Raw genomic sequence first — 8007 nt, 5'->3', positions numbered from 1 at the left:
TAAACGATCACAGCTTCACTGCAAGAACCTTGAGAGCCAACTACTGTTAAAGCTTAATAGTGAAATCATTGAGTGATTCTTTGGGAAAAATGTTTGTTTTGTAACATACATACAGACTGAAAAACACGCGCGCACGCACACACTGTTTATACGAGTTCATCAGCTAGCTTGTTCTGCCTGCGGAGCCTGTTAAAAAAAGGTACAGGAGCTGAAATGTTGTGTTATTTGTGCTTCATTCATCATTTTATTGATTGGATGGACTTTAATTTGCCTGAAGATGATTATTTTGGATTTTCGTCTGATTGAATGGTTGTTTTTAAAAAAAATAAAAATGAGACGTTGCTACAGTTACTCATACTCGAGTAGTTTTTTCACCAAGTTCTTTTTTACTTTTACTCAAGTAGTTATTTGGATGACTACTTTTTACTTCTACTTGAGTCATATTATTCGGAAGTAACAGTACTTTTACTTGAGTATTTTTTGGGCTACTTTACCCATCTCTGGTTACTGACCAATAACAAATTTTTAATTCTTTTATCATGGAAAAACTTAATGTTTTATTTTATTTATTTATTTTTTTTTTGCCAATTGCTGTTTGATTGGGCTTACTCCCATTTGAAGTAGCTCTTTTGAGGTACAGTCCCCTCCAAAAGTATTGGAATGGCAATGTCTCTTCTTTTGTTTTGGGGTTTATATGAAAAGATCTTCAGAGCTCTCACAATGTTTCTGTCATCAACTGCTGTTGGTACCTTTGGCCGACCTGTTCGATGTCTGTTGCTCAGTACCCCAGTAGTTTTTCCTTTCTTTTTCTGCACATTCCAAATTGCTGAATTGCCTTTGCCCAGTGTTTGTGCAATAGCTCTGATTGATTTTCCTTCTCTCAGCTTCAAAATGCTTTGCTTTTCTCCCATAGACAGTGCTCTGGTCTTCACTTTGCTAAACAGTTTTCACAGATGAAACCCAAAGTAAAAAAAACAAAAACAAGCACTAATCTACTGTTCAAGCAATCAATCTAAAAGGCAACACCTGAGCAACTAGAAACACCCATGAGTCAGATGTTCCAATACTTTTGTTCACTTGAAAAGTGGGTGGGTTCAAACAAAAAGTGCTCTGTCCTGAATTATTTAACACCATGATATAAATACCATTAAATAAAAGCTGGAATTCTATTCTTTTGTCTGATAATCATCTTTTGATCTGAAATGCCAGTGTCTTCAGTAGGCCTATACAACAAAAAACAAAGTAATCGACCTACCATTCCAATACTTTTGGGGGGACTGTCGCTGAGGCCTAGCAGAGTCATGGATAACAAAGTAGATAAACCTCTTCCTTTTACTCTTTGGTTGCTTTCGAATCATCTTGCTTGCTTCATAAGATAGCAACCAATTGAGTGGAAAGTGGAGCACTCCTTGACGGCTCATCCTAAAGGATCCATACATTGATTCCACTCATTGACTACTTTGCATCCTATGACTCAATGCACTCCTGTCCACTCCCAATTGAGTTGACAGTAGTCATCCGGAGGAGAGCCACATTTATATTATTTTACTAACTACACTTGCAGATGTTCCTGCATGGATGTTATGAAGTAGTCCAAAACATAATGCACACTGTTACATAATACAATAAAGAAGATTGTGTACCGGTAATTAATTTTGGACGGAAAAGCTAAATTACTGTGAGAAGTCAGTACAGTATGCACCACTTTGAGTGCCTTGTAGGTGGTAAAGCACTATACAAGTGAAAGACCAATTATATTACATCTTAATGTAATTTACGATGACACAGCAGTTCTTACAGCAGTCGGTCGACAGTATCTCTGTGGTTCTGACGGTGCAAACGATCCTTATAATGTGTAAATCAAAGAATACAACAATGTGTAAATCAAAGCATACAACTCACTCACCATTAGAGGGCACTTACATTGGGCCCATGTGGTGCAGTGACCCACAAAATCCAACTGATTGTGTATTGATGGGGAAGAAAAAAAGAAAGATTTGCTCTTTGTGGAACTCTGCACAATGCTAATTACTGCCACCTACAGAGCAGGAGTGGAAAAGCATTGCAGGTGATCTTGTAATTTTTCGTACTGTTTAGAATTGTTTGGAGCATTGGCCACCACATAAATCTCACACAATCTAATAAGATCCACGGAAGATAATGTTCAGTATTGCGATTTATATTGTCCAAACGTGAGAATTTAACAATATATTTGATTCTGTAGCTTCTACAATGAAGTAAACTATAGGGCTGCACAATATATCTAAAAAATATTGATATCGCGATATTGGCCCATAGAATATTTTTCATCAGAAAGACATGCAATACATTTCTTATGGAATTATATGTTTTTATTTGAATTTGGGCAATCAGACGCAAATACTTAAATGTTCATCACCATACAGTAAGTTGAACATTATCTAGGGTAATTACAATGAATTAGTGACCCTCGTGAGGATAAGCAGTTTGGATAATGGATGGATGGATAGCTAAGAATACATTGAAAAGTTATCTGTCAGAGCAGCATATTTTGCTGCATGAAAAAAATGTAATTCATTCATAATAATAATAATTTTGCATTTTTAGATACAGGTTGAATATAATAATATCGATATCGCTATATTCAACAACCATATCACATTCAACACATTTCTCCAATATTGTGCAGCCCTAGTACACTACAATAAATAGAACCAGAGTAAATCATAACGACAGTGTCAAATGTTAGTATTATCTTTGTAGACAACATTTTGATCCAGCTCATGGTTAACATTTAGACAGTTGGTGTACCTAATATTGTGGTCTCTAAGTGTAAGTGGAAAGCACAAGGCTAGCTGACTGTTAATCACAGAGCAGCAGTAAACATCTTTGAGTCGGACTCCTCTGGTCTGTAACTGTCCAACATGGGGTGACAGTGTTGCTTAGTAACCACAGCACATGAGTGACCTTATCTGTGCAGTCATAAAAATGCATGAAGTCCTTTCAGTTCTTTTCCCTATTTCTCTGCACTGCCCACTACCTTTCCTTTTCCCACCTTGGTTTAAAAACACTCTCACAAAATTCAGATGATTCGAATGGGAAGAATGAGGATGACCAGCAGAGTGGTAATAACGGGCTACACCTGACACTTGCTACACAGCGCATGAAAGCATGGTGTGACGGGGGTGCGGGGGGAGGGGGGGGGGGGGGGCACCATACGGCAGGAAAATCATCAGTCACATAGGGAAACAGCAAACATGACAGCAGCTTTGCTCTCAATATAATGTATGTAAAATATCACCAAAATAAACAAAAAATTGATTTGAATTCCATTTAATGGTTATGCGGATTATGTTGTGTGTAACCTATGAACCATGCTTTCAGTATCACAACCCTATGATCTACTTAAACCTGTAAATCTGTCTTGTTTACAGTGTTGTAATCTGCTCTTAATCTCCAAAACATATTTATGGAATTGAGAAAGCATTATGTTACAACCGAATCGGTTTACTCCCGTGTGACGTCTTCTAAAGCCTTTACAAGTCCTGTACAGATGATTCCACACAGAACGTTAAGCGCCGTCTGTCGCTCAGTTTGACACAACATCACAGCGGCCGGTTTCCATGCAAAGTGTTGTTGTTCCTACGGGGAAGCGCAGATGTTAGCCTTGCTGTTGCTGGTGTCGCCATTTTGGCGTTCCAACATCATCTGCACAGCTGGGCTGTCAGTTGTCACAAAACAGGCGGGAATGCCACAGCCTGCTCTTGAACTGTTGACAGCTAGGGGCAGGTCGGCACAGATGGCAACAGTGGAGTGTCAGGGGGACTGGCACCGGGTGGCAGGTAGAGACCAGGGCTCCCATCTGGCCTCAGTGTTGGCACTTTGCCCCACGGAATCTTAAGTGTGTGCTTAACAGGAAGCCTGTCAGGAAATAGAAGTCACCTTGTGCAAAACATTGCGCTGCAATTAAGGAGGGTGGGGGTGAGAAAGTGGACAGCAAGAATGTATTAGATAATGGCAACAGTCAAGTGGGAGTCAAATAATAGGAACGAGTCACTTGCTTGACTTTGATCCCTTAAAGAAGAAATTTGATCCTATATCCTAGGCAGCAGATACCAAAGCCATTACGAACTTTGTAATTTAAAATGAGTTATTCAAGCTTTTAGACTGGTATTTTGTATTTAAATGGAAGGTAATCAATATAAAAATGTTAACACAAATGATTTTCTGTAACGCATACTTTGACCAGAGATGGGCACTTTATCTTATTTTGCCGGTCCGTCCTCCGTCCTCCGGCTGCAGCCCTTTCGTCATAGTCCCTCCGTCCTTATTCATAAAAATAATCTTCCTCCGGCTCCGTCCGTCCCCCGTCCTTTTAAAGTGCTTCCAGCTTTACATTCCATCAGCCCATCCTCTCTGCTGCCCCAAAAAAAAGAAATGGAGTGGGCAGGGATGCTAACGGCAGAGGTTTCATACTTCATAAACATTATTCAAAGCTCATTAGCTGGCTAATCTCTTATTCACATGCATTTATCGGTTGGGAGTATTGTGAGTGGATTGAATTGTTTACAAATTTTGAACACTAGGAGTACTAGGATTTGGAAGTACGAGACCTGTCAATTTGAAGGAATGCGCTCCAGCAATGATGTTATAGACTAAAATGATTATTACACACTGCTCGAGTGTCTAATAAAGGTATTTTGTTTATTGAAATTCTGTTGTGAGTATAATTTCATGTAAATTATGTCATGTAAATGAATGAGAAACAATTTGAGCGCCGTGCGGCTCTCGCACTGCGTGCGTGTCAGCTGTTATAAGATCCAGCAGATTTGGAGCCGAAGGAAAGGAGATGCGTGTCGCAAACGGTTTTACTGTACTTGACTTTGAAGAAGAGGAAGTACAGCACTCAAAACAACTCCGTCCCAATCGCACCCCGGAACTCTTTTTTTCCATGGGGGAATTATGTAAAATTGACTGGGACGCCCATCTCCGACTTTAACGATGGTATTCGTGTCTTTTTCAAAATAACCATTTAGTCTGTATTGTAAGTAAGGTAGCCCTTAGGGCAAGAAATCATCTCGATAACTGAAAAGTCTAAATGGACACTATTCACCTCACTATAAATTGGTAGAACCCTCTTATTTCTCCTATCATCGACAAAAAACCCCCGATTAAAATCGTGATTAACAAATAAAACTCACATCCCCAGGCACTCAGCATCGAACCCCACCTCCCAACCTTACTCACCCCTCTGTCATAGACACGTGCTAGAAAGTATAGAAATTATGCATCATCTTCTTATTGACTGCTTTAGTTCACGATATGATGTTAAAATATGCAAGGTCGTTCCAGCAAAAGCAGCAAGGACAAAGGCAACATATGTTGCATTCAATTATCCATTTTTTTCCTGCATATTTGGTGCACTCATTGGATGCTTTTTCAAGGATGCTGAGCTGACACAACACCAAATATGACGCAGACTTTTGAACTATCTGATTGATAACAGTCTAGATGGCACTAATCTTCTACATCATATTAGTGTTTATCCTGTATTGAGGTGCGGAAAGCCAGCAGTCTTTCTTTTTAATTCATGCTTTGTTTATTTTCCCCCCATGTATTAATATTTTTACTTTTTAATCCCCTCTTGTTTACGATGCTTCACCTACAGCTGCAAGGAGCTACTGCCTTGCCTCTACAATGAGCCAGCCGACATCCCCTTGGCAGTGAATTCATCTTGGAGGAGACACGGAGAGGGATGAGAGCTGGCCCTAAAGTGAAGTTAAGTAAGAGAGAGGACTGCTTTGAACAGCAAATTGAACTGTTTCCTTTGATCATTACGGGCAATGTGTGGTTTTTCGCCAACAAATTGACAAACTAACAAATGCAGTTGCTTGTTCACATCCAACCATCAGCTGCTGCATCCAACACGAGCGACATCAAGGCACGCTGTGATCACGAGATGACATCCTCAGCATCATGATCTCTTTCATCTATGGACAACTTCGCATGAAATTTGACTGTGCACTGTGAGAGGGAAAAAAAACTATGATACTCCTGTATGCGAGTCTGAAGGGAGCATAAAGCTCTTGTTCTCTCCCTTCTCTGGGGAATATGACTTCAACACGACCACCAAAAGGCCGCTGGTGGAATAGCAGGCATCCTATATGAAGACTGTGTCAGTTTGGGCTAAGGCAGGGGTCTTCAAACCTGATCCTCGAGGTCCGCTGCCCTGCCCGTTTTCCATTTCTCCCTGCTGCAACACACCTGATCCAAATGACCAGGATCGTTATCCAGCTTATGCAGACCTTGCTGATTACCCATCATTTGAATCGGATGTGTTGCAGCAGGAAGAGATGGAAAACAGGCCAATCAGACCTCGAGGAACAGGATTGAAGACCCCTGGTCTAAAGACACAGACAAGGGGCTGCAAGGAGTGTTTCGATTTTACCGGCTTGTTTTGCTTAAAAAAAAAAAAAGTATAATGTATTATTATATTGTTTATGGACTAAAACAACATACTGTATTGTTAGACACTCACTAAAGTACAGCAAGCAGAAGCCAAAGCAAACACATAAAAATCATGCACAACACATACAATACATAAATCAATTCGACACAGGAAAACCACAACAAACGACGTCCATGCAGATAAAGGCTGACTGGCGAGAGTAAGATAGCGACAGGTAAAAAGAGACAGCAAAGAAAATCAGCACTCAGTCTAAGGACAAAAATGTGTAATTGAATTTTAGTGGTGACAGAACTGAGTACAGTGGTATCTCTACTTATGAAATGAATTGGTTCTGGAATAAATGTCTTAATTAGAAAATGTTGTAAGTAGTGACGTGTTTTCCATGAAAATGCCCTAATCCGTTCCGAGCCCCCCAATATTCAGACATAAATGTTTTATAAAGCATAAAAATGCATCAAAACATGTAACAAATGCATGTTACAATTAGATTATTGCACAATAAATGAGAGTTGTATATATCATATCCATCTACCTGTCTATCTACACACATAGACGCATACGGTAGAGGTCCCTCTTAGCCAACGGGATGCCAGGAAGATGCTAGGTAATAGCCAATGGCAGAGCAGCTATGAGTATGTTGCACTCAGTAAACTCTGGAGCTGTAAGTAGCAGCCCATATTGTATTTTAACCTTTCGTATCCTGAAATTTCTTTCGTAACAAGAGGCAATATTTTCCTGTTGAGGTGTTTCGTAATTTGAACATTTTGTATGAAGAGAGTAAGAGACGTTCGTAAGTAGAGGTACCACTGTACTAATTGAGCATTTTTTTGCATGAGATTTCAATGATCTTTATGTCTCAGTTCTTCAAAGGGCAAGGCAGCCCCAAAATTTTCATAATTATAATATGTTCTATGCGCCTCCACTAGTCAAAACACAGCATTCTGATTAAAATTGTGTTTGTGGAATATGTTCATTTAATCCAAAATGCCATTTGTACCACTCACATTTATGTGACTATGTGTTTGTTCTTTTGAGAAAAACAGCAACAACAAAAGGAACAAATATGCTTCATTCTGTCTGAATCAAGACAATTGGTTTAGAAGGAAGGAAGGAAGGAAGGAAGGAAGGAAGGAAGGAAGGAAGGAAGGAAGGAAGGAAGGAAGGAAGGAAGGAAGGAAGAAAGAAAGGAAGAAAGGAGAAGAAAGAAAGAAAGAAAGAAAGAAAGAAAGAAAGAAAGAAAGAAAGAAAGAAAGAAAGAAAGAAAGAAAGAAAGAAAGAAAGAAAGAAAGAAATGAAATCCTCTAGACCACAGTGACAGAAGGGAGCATCACTCGGTTGCTGTGACCTGCACTAGCTGTCCACGGCAGAGGGCCAGTCCAGAAGAAAAGCGCTTTACGGATGGAGCATTCAGGTCATCTCTCCCCCCGCCTTCCTCGCTCCCTCATAATCCTTCCCCTGAAGCTCCTACCCCTCCCTCTCCTTCCATCCCTCCTCCTACTCCGCACATATCCCCCAACCCGGTATCCCATATATCATGAGGAAATGCCAACAGATGCCCA

Source organism: Filicampus tigris, chromosome 17 (genome assembly GCF_054856515.1).
Source record: "Filicampus tigris isolate MCC_2025a chromosome 17, RoL_Ftig_1.0, whole genome shotgun sequence".
Taxonomy (NCBI): domain Eukaryota; kingdom Metazoa; phylum Chordata; class Actinopteri; order Syngnathiformes; family Syngnathidae; genus Filicampus; species Filicampus tigris.
Note: the sequence above shows the minus strand (reverse complement) of the source record.